Source organism: Taeniopygia guttata, chromosome 37, assembly GCF_048771995.1.
Source record: "Taeniopygia guttata chromosome 37, bTaeGut7.mat, whole genome shotgun sequence".
In the NCBI taxonomy this organism is placed as follows: Eukaryota; Metazoa; Chordata; class Aves; order Passeriformes; family Estrildidae; genus Taeniopygia; species Taeniopygia guttata.
In genome coordinates this window covers 3,332,730-3,349,069 of record NC_133062.1, presented here as the reverse complement: position 1 = coordinate 3,349,069, position 16,340 = coordinate 3,332,730, and the positions used below count along the sequence as shown (strand labels likewise).

At 55.8% G+C, this 16,340-nt stretch overlaps 1 pseudogene; it reads right to left on the bottom strand.

Moving 5' to 3' along the window:
- LOC116807532 (uncharacterized) overlaps window positions 1-16,340 on the bottom strand; it is a 1,256,502-nt pseudogene that overhangs the window by 1,146,805 nt on the left and 93,357 nt on the right.

Genomic DNA, 16,340 nt, shown 5'->3' with positions numbered 1-16,340 from the left:
CACTGGGACTTTGTCTCCATCTACGATATGCAAAAGCTGAGATTGGGCAGGGCCCAATCGACTGGTAGAGCCTCAGGTGTTAACTAACCAGGTGGCTTTTGCCAGATTCTGCTCCCAGTTCTTGAAAGATCCCCCACCCAATGCTTTCAAGGTGGTTTTTAACAGTCCATTGTACCTCTCCACTTTGCCTGCAGCTGGTGCATGGTAGGGGATGTGGTACACCCACTCAATGCCATGTTCCCTAGCCCAGGTGTTGATAAGGCTATTCTTGAAATGAGTCCCATTGTCTGACTCAATCCTCTCAGGGGTACCATGCCTCCAAAGGACCTGCTTTTCAAGGCCCAGGATGGTGTTACGGGCTGTAGCATGAGACACAGGGTAGCTTTCCAGCCATCCAGTGGTGGCTAGAAGCAACCACTGAGCACGTAGCGCTTGCCTTGGTGTGTCTGGGGCAGTGTGATGTAGTCAATCTGCCAGGCCTCCCCATAGCTGTACTTGGACCACCGCCCACCATACCACAGGGGCTTCACCCGCTTGGCCTGTTTGATGGTAGCACAGGTCTCACAGTCGTGGATCACCTGAGAAATACAGTCCATGGTTAGATCCACCCCTCGGTCTCGTGCCCACTTATAAGTGGCATCTCTACCCTGATGGCCTGAGGCATCATGGGCCCATCGTGCTAGGAACAACTCTCCCTTGTGTTCCCAGTCGAGGTCTATCTTTGACACCCCTATCTTCGCAGCCTGATCTACCTGCTGGTTGTTTTGCTGCTCTTCAATAGCTCTGTATCTGGGGACATGGGCATCTACATGGCGAACCTTCACAGGTAGCTTCTCTACCCGCGTAGCGATATCTTTCCACTCTTCAGCAGCCCAAATTGGTTTTCCTCTACGCTGCCAGTTAGCTTCTTTCCACCTCTCTAGCCACCCCCATAGAGCATTGGCTACCATCCATGCATCAGTGTAGAGGTAGAGCTTTGGCCACTTCTCCCTTTCTGCAATGTCTAGGGCCAGTTGAACGGCTTTGAGTTCAGCAAACTGGCTTGATCCACCTTCTCCTTCAGTGGCCTCTGCAACCCGTCGTGTGGGACTCCATACAGCTGCTTTCCACTTCCGATTCACCCCTACGATGCGACAGGAACCATCAGTGAAGAGAGCATAGCGTGTTTCCTCTGCTGGCAGTTGGTTGTATGGTGGAGCTTCTTCAGCCCTTGTCACTTGTTCTTCTTCATCTGTGACACCAAAACTTTCACCTTCGGGCCAATTTGTAATTACTTCCAAAATCCCAGGGTGATTCAGCTTACCAATATGGGCACGCTGTGTGATGAGAGCAATCCACTTGCTCCATGTAGCACTGGTGGCATGGTGGGTGGAGGGAACCTTTCCTCTGAACATCCACCCCAGCACCGGTAGTCGGGGTGCCAGGAGGAGTTGTGCTTCTGTGCCAATCACCTCTGAGGCGGCTGGAACTCCTTCATAGCAGCCAAGATTTCCTTCTCTGTTGGGGTGTAGTTGGCTTCAGACCCTCTGTAGGTCCGACTCCAAAATCCCAGTGGTCGGCCCCGAGTCTCATCAAGCACCTTCTGCCAAAGGCTCCAGGACAGACCATGGTTCCCGGCTGCAGAGTAGAGCACGTTCTTCACATCTGGTCCTGTCCTGACTGGGCCAAGGGCTACTGCATGAGCAATTTCCTGCTTTATCTGGGCGAAAGCTTGCTGCTGCTCAGGGCCCCAGCAGAAATCATTCTTCTTGCGGGTGACCAGGTAGAGAGGACTCACGATCTGACTGTACTCAGGAATGTGCATTCTCCAGAAACCGATGGCGCCTAAGAAAGCTTCTGTCTCTTTCTTGTTGGTTGGTGGGGACATGGCTGTGATCTTGTTGATGACATCTGTAGGAATCTGACGCCGTCCATCTTGCCACTTCACTCCCAAGAACTGAATCTCTCGAGCAGGTCCCTTCACTTTACTCTTCTTGATGGCGAAACCAGCTTCCAGGAGGATTTGGATGATTTTCTCTCCTTTCTCAAACACTTCTGCTGCTGTGTTCCCCCACACAATGATATCATCAATATATTGTAGATGTTCTGGAGCCTCACCCTTTTCTAGTGCAGTCTGGATCAGTCCATGGCAGATGGTGGGGCTGCGCTTCCACCCCTGGGGCAGTCGGTTCCAGGTATATTGCACTCCCCTCCATGTAAAGGCAAACTGAGGCCTGCATTCTGCTGCCAGAGGAATGGAGAAAAATGCATTGGCAATATCGATAGTGGTGTACCACTTTGCTGCCTTGGACTCCAGCTCGTACTGGAGTTCCAGCATGTCTGGCACAGCAGCGCTCAGTGGTGGAGTCACTTCATTCAATGCACGGTAGTCCACTGTCAATCTCCATTCTCCTTCAGATTTACGCACAGGCCAAATGGGGCTTTTGAAGGGTGAGTGGGTTTTGCTGACCACCCCTTGGCTCTCCAGCTCTCAGATCATCTTATGGATGGGAACCACAGCATCTCGAGTTGTTCTGTACTGTCGATGATGCACTGTTGAAGTGGCAACTGGTACCTTTTGTTCTTCTCCCTTCAAAAGTCCTACTGTATTTGGATTCTCAGACAGTCCAGGCAAGGTGTTCAGTGTCTGGATGCCCTCTGTCGCTACAGCTGCTATCCCAAATGCCCACCTGAGTCCCTTTGGGTCTTTAAAATACCCCCTTCGAAGGTAATCTATGCCCAAAATACATGGGGCCTCTGGGCCAGTCACAATAGGGTGTTTCTTCCACTCATTTCCTGTCAGACTTACATCAGCTTCCACCACGGTAAAGTCCTGTGATCCACCTGTCACACCGGCGATAGAGACAGATTCTGCCCCTACGTGTCTCGATGGAATTAACGTGCATCGTGCACCAGTATCGACCAAAGCCTTATATCTTTGTGGTTCCGATGTGCCAGGCCAGCGAATCCACACAGTCCAGAAAACACGGTTTTCCCTCGCCTCTACCTGGCTAGAGGCAGGGCCCCTCTAAGCCTGGTTATCCTTCTTGCCTTGGGCGTATGTCTTAGAGGTTCCTTCAAGAGGATCAGACATGTCATCATCATCATCATGCCTGGCAGTTTGGCTACGGGCAACTGGAGCTGCTCTCCTTTTGGTGGCACTTCCTCTCTGAGTCTTACCTTCCTTCAATTCATGCACCCGTTGTGCCAGAGCACCAGTAGGTTTTCCGTCCCATTTCCTCATGTTTTCTCCGCAATCGTGCAGGAAGAGCCAAAGCTCAGCTCATGGGGTGTACCTTCTCTCACCATTTGAGGGACGTCTACGTTGGATACCAGAACCTCTGATCTGTACTGCTGAGATTTGGAGAAGGTCCTCCTTTATCTCTTCTCTGAGTCTCTTATGATTCTCCTCTATCTTATCTTCTAATTTCTGCAGACGTGTTTCCACTGCTGCAATTCTGGCATGGGTTGGGCCTTGTACAGCATCTGCATATGCTCGGAGTTTCCTTGCCATTTCGAGCACGGTCTCATCCCTCTCATCTTGCTTCATTATTGCTAAGGCAGAAGTGTAGTCATGTGGCCCAAGCCGTACAAGTTTTCGCCACATCACAGATGTACATGGTACCAAGTCTGGATTCCTAGTTGTTATTTCATCTGAGAAGATAATCTCTGCCACTGCCATTTTTCTCAGACGTTGGATCCCTTGTTCTATAGTCTTCCACTGGGTTTGCTGCATATAAAGATCATCTACACACAGGTATATTTGTGCTACACTTTCCAGAACCCGTGCCCAGAGGCTGTGAGGGTTAGCCCCCCTCATCATTCCTTGATCAATGACAGGATCATGTGACAGGGATCCCAAATGTCTTGCCTCAGTACCATCCAGAATTGTAGCCTCGCCTGCAGCATCCCAAAGACGGACCAACCAACTAATTACAGACTCATCAGGTCGTCGGGTGTAATCCTTCCTTAGGCCACGAAGGTCCTTTAGGGAAAAGGACTCAGTATTGGCCTCTGATCTTGTACCAGTTGCTTTGACTTCTGATTTTATGTCAGCAGGCATTGAGGGTCCCTCTCCTGCATTATCATCATCATCGTCATCATCCACTGGTCGATTGGTCTTTTCTGTGCGCTTCCCACTTCTTGTGCTAGTAGCAACAGCCATTGGTTGAGGCTTGGCTGCTGAGTCTGGTTTAGCTGCTAGCCTAGGCTCACTGTCTGGTTTAGCTGCTGGCTTTGAGCCGGGGGTGTTGGCTGCAGCCTGAGTGACTGGGATAGCTGCTGATTTATCTCCCTGCCCCCCTTCCTCTGTCTGCTGCCCTACAGTATGTAGCAGGGTGCAATAAGCATATGCCAGGGCCCAGCTCACTGCAATGATCTTTTGCTCCTTAGAGTTATCATGGCACTTCTCTTTCAGGTACTTCGCCACCTCCGCCGGATTCTGGATTTTTTCACTTGGAAAGTCCCAGGCTATAGGGTCAGAAAATTCCTTTAAGATTTGGCCCATATCCTCCCATTTCCCACACCACTCAGGATTTCTCACACCTGGGTCTACTCCTGGGTCAGAGGTCTCATCAGCCCCTCTAGAAATCTCAGCCCTCATTCTAGAGAGACTGCAGACTGTATAGAGAAAGCTTACCAGATTAAAGACCAGGAAGATGGTCTCCTTAACAGTCAGGGGAAACTGAACATTCTCTAATAGGGAGGTAACAAATTCAGAGGAGAAGAAGGAAAGCAAAGGCTGAAAAGCCTCATCCCCTACTTCCCCTCTAACAAACTGGCTGTACAACCATAACCATGAACCATACATTCCAGGAACAGACCTCAGCACCTTTATAAACCCTCTGGAAGCTATTACAGCCAAGCACAGCCCGATGGATATTCTGGTCAGTGCCCTTCTACTGCAAAACCTACGTATTAAGGACAATACCGGAGCTATTCCTGGATAAAAAAATAAACCTAGGGACCACAGGGGGATTAAGATCTCAAAAACCCCTAGGGACCAGAGACACATGCAGGCCTTCACCCCAAGAGACAATATTAATTCAAACAACATAACCAGTAACTGCTCCATACCCAGACAAAATAATTGGAACAAAAATATGATTACAACAGGGTTTTTTCCACTCTCTCGAGCCCCACGTTGGGCGCCAAAATATTTGTCCTAGTTTAGGGCAAATTTGGGGAAAACCCTCTGAAAGGAGCCCCCAGGAAATAAACCCCCACGGCCCCTCCCCACCCACCTGGTTCAGGGAAAAATTTCCTCTGAGAGAGAAGTGGAAAAGAACCTGTTTATTCAACAAACAAAGCACTCCCCAGCACCAAAACAATTAACAACACTACATGACAACAAAACTCTTTCACCCCTCTGAAGAGCTGAACAAATCCAGAAGGTCTTTCCTGGGAGTGGTCGCCCAGGTCTGGGCACTGGGGATTGCTCTCCAGCACTGGGGATGGCTGCTGCAGATCACCAAATGCAGGCTCCTGGTGTTCCTTGGTGTTTCCCAGATCCCAGTCCAGAGCAGGTTGGATGATATTCAGAAAGAGAAAAGGAAAAAAAAGCAACAGTCCAGGGAAAGAATTGGACTGCTTAACCTAACTAGGAAGCAAAGCAAGAAAGCAGGCAAAGCAAGCAAGCCAAGCAAGCAAGCAGGCAAAGCAAAGCCAGCCAGCCAGCACCAGCCTTTTCTAGACAGCAGACCATGGGGGGAGGTGAACCAGATGATAACACGGCAAAACAAACCTTCACTTTCAGAGTCAGTTCTGAAAGCACAGAACATAATATCAAACGTAAACAGAACACATGATTGGAGATACAAACACCATAACAGTCACCCTAGGACAGCCGTTAAGCCACTTGTGCTCACTGCCATTCCACATGTAACACGAAATTTTGGGTCTATCCTTCCCAATTACCTGGGCCTGACACACCTCGTAGATCTTCTCTGAGGTTTTCATCCATAGGTCTTCTGGGTAGACGGGGGCCCCAGATACAGGTATGGTTTGGGCGATGATTTGCCCTTTGGGAAAGTAGACTGGCGGGTGAGCACAGTGCAGCCACAGCACCAGATGTTTAGGGTTTGCAGATGTTAGGTTGGGTGCGATAGTGATGTCGAGTGGCGTGTATTTTGTGTCCCCAAGGACAATGTACTTACTGTGGAGTTTCCTCCAGGTCCCTGGGTCCTGTGTGTCAACCATGACAAAGTGCCAATTGCTGTCCCTGAGCAGTAGGAGTTCGGTTAGGGCCAACCTGTATGGAGAGAAGTTGGACTGGGTGTTAAGGATGGGCCTGGGATGGTCGGGGTCCCGACCAAGCCATGCCTGTGAGATGAAATTCCCGACTCCTCCCACGCAGGCTGGTTCACCAGCTCTTGTTCCCCTATTGTGCAATTCGGTAATGTCATGTGTGGTATTAGAGTTATTGTCCTCAGGTGGGTATGCTAATGTGTTGTCCCTCCTGCCCCCTGATGTTATGTTTCCCACCAAATTTGTGTCCTCACACAGGGAGGGACTGCGCTGGGAAATTAGTTTTTTGATTGTCCCCCTGGGTTGAAGGCACCTTGCCCTTGCTGTTGGTTTTTAAAACGTAAGAAGTCCTCTTTGAGGGGGCAATGAGATGCCCGGTGTCCTTTCTTATTGCAGAGGTTGCAGGGCTTTCCTGGATGGTAACCTTTGGGTGGTGGCCCAGTGAAGCGGCGTGCAGGAGCTGGGGCCGCGGATGGCATGTGGGCTTCGGCGAAGGAGACTCTCCGTGATGGCGTTTGGGGTGTCCCCGGAGGGTCCTTTGATGGCAGGGTGACCCTTTGAGCGCACACGTCCAGCATGTCTTGGAGTGTTGGCTCTGGGTCGAGGGGCAGGCTCAGCATTGCCTGTCTGCAGGCCTCATTGGCGTTCTGCAGGGCGATTTGCTTCACCATGCCTTGCCTCAATCCCTCCTCTGGAACCTGTGCTTCAGCTGCCCTGTACAACCTGTCTATGAAACTAACGAAAGATTCCTGTGTTTCCTGCTTGAGAGAAAAACAGTTAACAACAGGACCACTGGGTCTTAACTTAAAAAATGCTTTTTCTGCTGCCTTGGCAGTTGCTGCCAATGCCCCCCTTGGAATCTTTTCAGCCTGTGTTGTTGCCACGTCCCACTCCCCCATCCCGCACAGATGATCAATGGTTAACATGCCTCCATCGGTGTCAGAGGAGGTCTCGGCTTTTGCCCAAAGCTGGGGTAATGCATCTCGTACCTCCCGCCTCCATGCAGATTCCCATACCAAAAACTCAGCTTGAGTAAGCAAGCACAAAAACAGAGCACGCATGTCAGTAGGGACGTATTCGTTGGAGGAAAGTGTGACTTTTAAAAGTCCCCGAAAGTATCCACTTTCCCGACCAAACTCCTTTTGGGCTTTGCAAACATCCCTAATCACAGCCTGTGGTATAGGGGCCCACTGTGCAAGGGGTCTGCCCCTCTGCCGCGGCGTGTAGGTGACCGGTGCAGCAGAAAAGGCAAGCGGGGGTTGCGGCAGGTCGTGGCTTCCCCCCTCCCCCCCCCTTCCTCCCTCTCCCCCCCCCCCCCCTGGGAATTGAGGCATGGGAACCAGAGGGCGGGTCGTGGGAACGGAGGGCGGAGGCAGGACCAGGGCTAGGGGGTGTGACTGGTGTTACCTCACCCCTAGGGGCGAGGTCAGAGGGAGGACTGCTGAATGATTCATTAGGGGAGGTGCCAGAAGGGGGTGGAGGGGAGGGGTGGGTGGAGAAGTCTCGGGAGTGGGAGGGGTTGGCTGTAGGGTGAAAGGGGTCATTGGGAGACAAAGCACGGAGGGAGGGGGATGGGCATGCCATGCGGTCCCCTCCATCTTGTGCCCTGGGGCAGGGAAGGGGATTATTTTGGGAAAGGTCAGGGAAAGGTTGTGGAGAGGGATCTGGGGTTTTAAAACTCACAACTTTACTACTATGGGGCAGGACTGTACAAAGAGAGCAACTTTGGGGAGGGGAAGGGTGCAGGGCGATGCCAGCATTGTCCTGTGATGGAACCCGGGGGTTGACAGAGAGGCCAGAATCTGCCTGCGGCTGGTTTTGCCGGGATGCCTGTCTGAGAATCCCCGGGCTAGGGAGAGAGGGATAGGAGAGGGAGTTTGGGGGATTTGGGGGGCTTGGGAGGCAGCGTTCGCCCTGGGGTGGCTCTGGCTTCCCTTCGCAGTTATTTTTGACAATATTTCTCAATTGGATTGCCAGATGGATGAAAATTGAGAGGGACTGGTCGTCCTTTTGAGCAATTTCTTTTTCAACTCCGTCCCAGAATTGAATTTGGTACAAATTTGCCTGCGAGATGTCCTGGAAGGACTGCAGAAGCCACTGGGCAAAACGCTTAACGTCTGACTTTTTACATCTCTTTGCTCCCCCAACTAAAATTCCTAGGATTTGAACGTAAATTCTCTCGTGCGACACAGACAATTTTGCACCCATTATGTCGATGTTAAAGTGTGTCACGAACCTCGCGGCTGGTAAAATAACAAAAGAAAAAAAAAAACCTCTATCGGAAAGCTAGGTAGCCTGTCCTTACACACTCCCTGCAGCGGGAGACAAAATGTGGGATCTTATCGCCCCCTTGTTGGAGAAAGAGAAACCCACCCCAAAAGGAGAAGGGCGTACCCAGCCCAGGGGACCCCCGTAACTCACCACGGGTCCAGCGACGTCCAAAGGGGAAACAAAAAGTCCAGCTGCGAAGTTTTTGCCATGGGGGGACCGAACTTCAGCGGTGCAAGCCAAAGCTGCCGGTCCCACCCCTCTGGAAGCCCTGGCTCCTTAAAACGGAACCGCAGCTTGCGAGGGTGTTGTAACGTCCACGAGGTAAATCCACCAGCCTCTTGGGGCTCAGCGGTCCTCAGTCTTTTGCCTGGAGATCCCAAGCCGCACGTTGGGCGCCACAACTGCCGTAGTGCTCTCTTTTCCCCCCCTTTGTCCCAGCTAGCTCCGTGGGGGAAGGGGAGCGCGGGCAGTCTCCGTCTTTTCTGGCGAGCCCTCGCGGGCGTCGGCCGGGGCTACGTGGGTCTGAGAGCAGAGGCGTGTCCCGCGGTGAATAAAAGGAGAGAGACTTTTCTCTCGCAGGCAGAATTCCGGTTTATTGCAGTTTGGCTGGGAAAGCAAAAACCGAAAAGACTGCGGCGTGCCGCACTTGAGTTTGTTTGTGCCGCCTTGCTGGTCAGCGGCGGGGCGGCGTGCTCCGGAGCTGGCTGCGAGCCAGGGGAGGCGGCGCGTGGGGCCGCGGCGCGGTGGCCGACTCACGCAGGTGCCGTGGCGGGAGCGGCGGCAGCGGTCGTGGAGCGGAGCAGCCGCAGCAGGGTCGTCTGGAGCGGCGGCGGCGGCGGCAGCAGCAGCAGCACGCGGGGGCCGGCAGAGAGAAAAGCCGCGGCGGGGGAGCGGGGCAGCAGCAGCACGCAGGGACCGGGCGAGAGAAAAGCCCGGGGCGTCCCCAGCGCCGCGGGTTAAGTACCGAACAGGGGAAACCCGGGGCAGCCAATGGGGTAACGCCACGGGGGGTCTGAGGGCAGTGGGGTGCAGGGGTACATCCAATGGGGAATGGACAGGTGGAGGGTCCCAGGGCGTCTGCCGACCCCGCCGCGTGACTGACAGATGGCCTGAGATGTAAATACAATGACTCTGCACTTTCCCGGGAAGGCAAACCGCGGGGACAGATGGGAAAACCCGGGGGGTCGCTACAGAGCGCGGGGGGGGGTACATGGAACGAACTTATACATAATAAAACATATAATAACACAATTCCACACCTGAGGGAAACCTGAGGGACACCTGGCACACCTGAGTGACACCTGGCACACCTGGGCACAGGTACATCACACCTGAGTAACACCTGAGTGACACCTGAGTGACCCCTGGACACAGGTGATGTCACACCTGGGTGGGTGCAGGGAGACAAAGCCACCTGTGCAGGGACACGGTGATGTCACGTGTATGACATCATAGCACCTGGGGGATGAGACAGCTGGGGAGGGGGGGAACATCACAACATCACAGCTGCTGAGGTGACACACACAGCAGGAGCCACAAGGAACACCTGGATCCCCCCAAATTACACCTGGGACACCCCCAAAACCACCTGGAAATGCCTCAGGGACACCTGGATCAACCCTGGGACATCTGAACTTCCCTCAAGGACAACTGGATCCCCCCAAAAACCACCTGGGCCTACCCAAAAACCACCTGGACCCACCCAGGATCTCCTGGACCCACCCAGGGACAGCTGGACCCACCCCCCAAACTCACTGGGACCCCACTGAAACTCACCTGGTTTCCCCTCTAAATCCACCTGGGACCCCTAAAACGCACCAGGACTCCCCCAATACCCACTTGGAGCCACCCAGGAACACCTGGGATCCCCCAAACTTATTCGGACCACACAAAGCGCACCTGGAGCCCCCCAAAATCACAGGTGTGGTCCTGCTCCCCCACTCCCCTGGGTTTGAATTTTTGGGTCGATTTGTGGTGATTTTTGGTTTCCATTGATAAAAATCTATCTGGGGGCGGGGCCAAGGCTAATTTGGGGTGGGGCTTCAGGAGGGGGCGGGGCCAGAACCGGGAGCTGGGAACGGGGAGGGGTGGGGCCTGAGGGGGCGGGGCGCTCGGTGGGCGTGTCCAGCAGCAAGGGGCGGGGCCAAAACACGGGGCGGGGTCTAAAGAGGGCGTGATCAGTGTCTGGGGGTTCGGCCTGCCCATTCCCACCCCCCCAAATTCCCCCAGACCCTCCCTCACCGCCCCTCCCCCACCCATGGGACACACCCCGAAACCTCCCCAGCCCCTCCCCCCTCAGCCCCCCCGAGCTGCTTTCACCTGGGAACCCCCAAATCTTTGGGAATTCTCACCTGGGACCTCCTAAAACTCCCCTGCACCCCTCCAAAATCTCCTCAGGACCCCACAAACCTCACCTGGGACCCCCAAACCTCACCTGGAACCCCCCAAATTCTCACCTGAGACCCCCAAACTTCTCCTAGGACCCCTAGACCTCACCTGGGCAGGTGGGAAACCCCAAATCCTTGGGAATTCTCACCTGGGACCCCCCAAACTTCACCTGGGACCCCCCAGACCTCACCTGGGAAACCCCAAACCCTCACCTAGGACCCCCCAAACCTCACCTGGGACTCCTCCAAAGCTCACCTGGGACCCCCAAAGCTCACCAAGGACCTCCTCAAAATCTCCTCAGGATCCCCCAAAAGCGGCCAAAGGTGAGGCGCGGCCGGGGCGATGACGTCACCTCTTCCTGTTTCCCCTCTCCGGCCCCGCCGCGTTCCCACGTGTCCCCAACTGTCCCCGGCTGTGTCCCCTCCCCAGAGTGTCCCCAGCAGCCATGGAGCCCCGCGAGGTGCGACAATCCCGGCGGGGGGGCGGGAGGGGACAGGAGAACACAGGGGTGGCAGAGGGGTGGAGAGGACAGGGCGGGACAGTGGGAGATGAGAGGGCAACAAAAGGGACAGAGGGGACAGCAGAGCCCCCCAGGGAGGGGACAAACAGGACCACAGGAGGGCACAGGGGCCACTGTAGGAGGCCACAACTGCCACCAGGCCCCTGACACCTCCCGTGTACCATCCCCAGCTGTCCTCCCACCAGGTGCTGGAGGCGATGGTGGCTGTGGTGGCCACACTGGGCGAGCTGGTGGCCACCCTGAGAGAACTGATGGCCACCGTGTCCAGGCCGCACAGGGACATTCTGCTGGCCGTGTCCCCAGAGTTCCTGTGGGTGGCTGTGGGAACCTTGATCTTTCACCTCCAGGACGCCCTGCGCTACTACCTTGTCCCCTCCCTGGGCCACCGCCCTGTCCCCTCCCTGGGCTGGACCCTGGCCAACCTCGGGGACACCCCAGGGACCACCTGGGCCTGTGTGAGAGCCCTGGCCAGCGCCAGGCGTGTGCTGGACAGGCTCATGGACAGATGGGCCCGGCTGGTCAAGGTGGCCACCGAGCTCCGCGACGCCTGCAGGGATGCGGCCACCGGGAGGGGACAGCGGCTGGAGCTGTACCTGGGGCTGCTGGGGGACTTGGTGGCCGCGTGTACTGAAGCCACCGCGTTCCCCCGGGAGGTGCAGCACCGGCTCAGGGACATCGAGGCTGCCCTGGAGGGGACAATGGAGGTGTCCCGATTTCCGTGCGGCCTTGGTGGCCACAGCGGCCAAGGCTGAGCAGCTGTGGGAGGCCAGTGCCCGCCTGGCCAGGCGACACCTGCTGGGGACACCTGGGGACATCAACACCCTCTTCTTCTGTCCCTCTCCTGGCCACGGTGGCTGTGCAGTGGCCGAGCGGTGCCAAAGAGCCATGGAGGACATCCCGAGGCTGCTGTGCACAGAGCAACATCACCACTGGGCCGTCATCAGGCCGGTGTCACCTCGGCAGAGACTCGGGGACATTCTGAGGGCACTTTGGGAGCACTTGGGGACACTTTGGGAAGGCATGTGGCGACGCTGGTGGGGGCGGGGGGTGAACGAGCCTCCCCTCAGTGCCTTGCAGGAGACTCGGCTGTGATTTGGGGGCCGGGGGGGTCCCCAGGCAGCCCCCGCTGCTGAGCACTGACCCTGCCCCGGGGGGCGCCAGGACCCCCCAAAAACCACACCCGCACCCCCTTCAGTGCTCCCAAACCCCCTTTGAGCACTGACCCCCTCACCGGGCACTGGGACGAGTGGAGACCCCCTCTCGGTTTTCTGGGGGTTGAGATGACCCCGAGATTGTGAAAAGTCCTTTTCTCCCAGCCCGCGCGGGCAGAGAAGGAGTCGAGATGCGGAGCTTTGCTTCTCAGGGTCATTTATTTTCCCTTTTCTCTAACACGCTTTGTCCGCTTTGCTGAGCTCTGTCTAGCAGGTCGGTCTGTGGCAGTCTCCCTGCCCTCAGGGCGCTGTTTGCCTTCTACGCTAAAAACTACCTGGACTGTGTTTACAATAACGTGCCAATATCTATCATTTATGTTGGACAGTGTGTCTCTACCTTCAACCAACAGAAAAGTGTCACCATCACAGCAAGACATGGAGGGCAAAAAGAAGGAGAAGAAGGTCAGGACACACCCAGATCCCTCCACCTTGTCCCATTGAACCCCGTATTTTAAAGTGTTAAAATTCTACTTTTCCACCCTGTGTTAATTCACCTACCACGCTACTCAAACCCTTGTGCCTTGTAATTCCTCATGCAAAGTTGGCAATTTTCTCCAGGAGCTAAAACCAAAGCCACCGGTGTTCTTGACACCATGCCAAGGTCTCCGAGGCCCCTGCCAGGGTCTCGAGCCATCCAGGGCAGCCAGAGGGATGTCCTGGATTCTGACACCCCCCAATTACCGAGCAGTGGGAGCCCCCCAGGCACTGCCCCCCCCTCACTAAGCACTGGGATAGGGACTGGACCCCCCTCGAACCCTGGGAACCCCACAAGCACCAGGACCCCCCAGGCAGCGCCACCCCCGTGCACCGGGACAGGGACCGGGCCCCCCTCGTGCACTGACCCCGCCGAGCACTGGGCCCGGACCCCCTTTGTGCCCCCCATCCATGACGGAGGTTCCATCCCCTCCGCTTTGACCCCCCCAGAGCCGCGGGACCCCCAGGAACAGTGCAGGGACTGTGGGGGACCCGAAGGGCTGGGGGGACACAAGGGCTTCACCAGCACTAGGGGAATCCCCTAGGGTTTGGTCCTTCCCCCCCCCCCGTTATCTCCCAAGGCCCCCTATTATCATCAGGGTCCCCCCCAATTTACTGGGATCCCCCCATTCACTGCTTCCCCCCTTCACCAAGCCCCCAAAATCGCTGGGAACCCCTGAGCTATGAGCCCCCCCCACCAGTGCACCAGGACCCCCCACTCACCTCCCATCCCCCATCCATGGGAACCCACCCAAATCACAGCAGCACAAGGAGAAGAAGCCAACACCTTCCCCACACCCAGCATGGATCACCAGGACCACGGATCAGCAGGGCTCTGCCCAACGGGGGTCACTGGGGATCATCCAGCCCGGATCCTCCCATGGGGGATGGAGCTGGAGCAGCGCACCAAGCTCTTTCCTCACTCTCTTCCCTCACTCCAAGCTCTTCCCTCACTCCAAGCTCTTCTCTCACTCTCTTCCCTCACTCCAAGCTCTTCCCTCACTTGGGGCCCTCACAGGGCTTCCCTTAGTGGTGCCTCTGTTGGTGTTTGGTAAAGGTGGAGCTCTGTGCGAAGCTCTTCCCACACTTCCCACACTCATAGGGCCTCTCCCCGGTGTGGATGCGCCGGTGCACGGTGAGGTGGGAGTTGCGGTTGAAGCCATCCCCGCAGTCAGGGCAGCGGAAGGGCCTCTCCTCTGTGTGAATCCGCTCATGTTTGAGGAGACGGGAGCTGGTCAGAAACCTCTTCCCACACTGGGGACACTCGTAGGGCCTCTCCCTGGTGTGGATGCGCTGGTGCGTTCTCAGGCCTGAGCTCCGCCCAAAGCTCTTCCCACATTCCAAGCACTCATAGGGCCGTTCCCCAGTGTGGATCACCAGGTGCTTGATCAGGCAAGTACTGTCTTTGAAACCCTTCCCACACTTCCCACACTCGTAGGGCCTCTCCCCCGTGTGGATGCGCCGGTGCACGGTGAGGTTGGAGTTGCGGTTGAAGCCCTTCCCGCAGTCGGGGCAGCGGAAGGGCCTCTCCTCTGTGTGACTCCGCTCATGTCTGAGGAGATCGGAGCTGGTCCGAAACCTCTTCCCACACTGGGGACACTCATAGGGCCTCTCCCCGGTGTGGATCCTCTGGTGCCGGATCAGGTGGGAGCTCCAGCTGAAACCCTGCCCACATTCCAAGCACTTGTGGGGCTTCTCCCTGCCATGAGGCTTCTCCACCAGCTCCGAGCTCCGGCTGGATCTCCGCCCGCCTTCCTGGCTCAGGGGGGCTCTTTCCTCCCCGCAGCTCCCTGGGCTGGGTTTGCAGCTCCTCTTCCGGCAGCATCTCCGGCAGCATCTCCGGGGCTTTTCCTCCTCCTCCATCCAGACACACCCAAGGAATGAAAAATCCTGGTTTGGGGAAAAAAACAAGAGGAGAGCATCTTGGACTGGAGGTCCCTCCTTGCTCCAGTTTATCTCAGGAAGTCATTAGGAATCTTGTGTCTGTAAGAATCTCCAAAACACCAAGATTTAGCCCAAAAATCGCACAAACTTCAAGATACAGATCAAAAACTCCCCAAACATCACAAGTCAGCAAAAACCTCCTCCAAAACATAAAGATTCAGCTGCCACATAAAAACCAAAGCACCAACATTTAGCCCACGAAAGCTCAGAAACACCAAGATTCACCCTGTGAAAAGCCTGGATCCCCCTCCACAGTCACCTGCTGCATGTGGGGGGAGAAACGCTCCTGGGGCTGGGAGAGGCTGCAGACACAGGGAGGGGTGGAACCTTCTGCTGCTTCCTCCTTCTGCTCATCCTCCTCCTCCTCCTCCTCCTCCTCCTCCTCCTCGTCTTGTGTCTCTACCCTTCCTCACACTCCTTTTCCTCCTGCTATTCCTCCTTCTCCTGCACAATCCCACCTTCTCCTGCCACCTGCATCGTTTGACCATTTTGTTCCTCAAGCCTGCTTCTCCTTCCCTTCTCCTCCTGCCCCCAGGCCCAGCACCCACTGCCGGCTCCCTCTTCCCCCCAGACCCACAGCATCCCAGCCGAGGGGCAGGGATGGAGCTGGGGCAGGTCGGGCTGGGGCAGCGCCGGGCTCTCGGCCGCTCCCGCCCGCACTCGGTCCCCACCGCAGCCGCTCCCACCAGGACAGCGCGGGGGGCCCGGCCTTGGCGCTGCCCCACTCCCACCTCCCCAAATTCCCCTCGCGGGGGCGATGGGGCCGAGGGGGGGAGTCCAGTTGGGGAAGGCTCAGAGGGCCAGGGAGCTGTAAACAAGGGAGTGACAGGAGAAGGAATCCGTTTCAGAAAATGTTATTAATTGATGACACAGACTGCTGCTCAGCCAAGGCCCTGCTCTATTTATGAACTTCCAGAAGCACAACAAAGACTTAACAGACCCATGAATATCATTTGCTATAAAAAAACAGGGAGCATATTAAGGGAGTATGTAGTAGGTGGATTGGGAAGTCTGTAGCTCTCAAGTACTTCAGCCAGTGGAGAAAGCAGAGGGAGATGTGGCCAGGAGAATTAGGATGAAAAGGAGGCTGTGTCCTCCAACAATTGGAGAGATCCCATGGGGAATGTCCCATGGCCTCTCCCATTTTTAGAAATGAAATTAGTTTCACAGGACTCCTCTGTCTGCTTTGTGGACAGAATCCTCTGGTGATGTCAATTTTCCCACACACCCTGGGGCAGGGAGTGCAGCTGAAGGTGCCTCACCCACTTTGGGTGATCGGCTCCCTTGGCTGGTGGCGGCACCGGGGA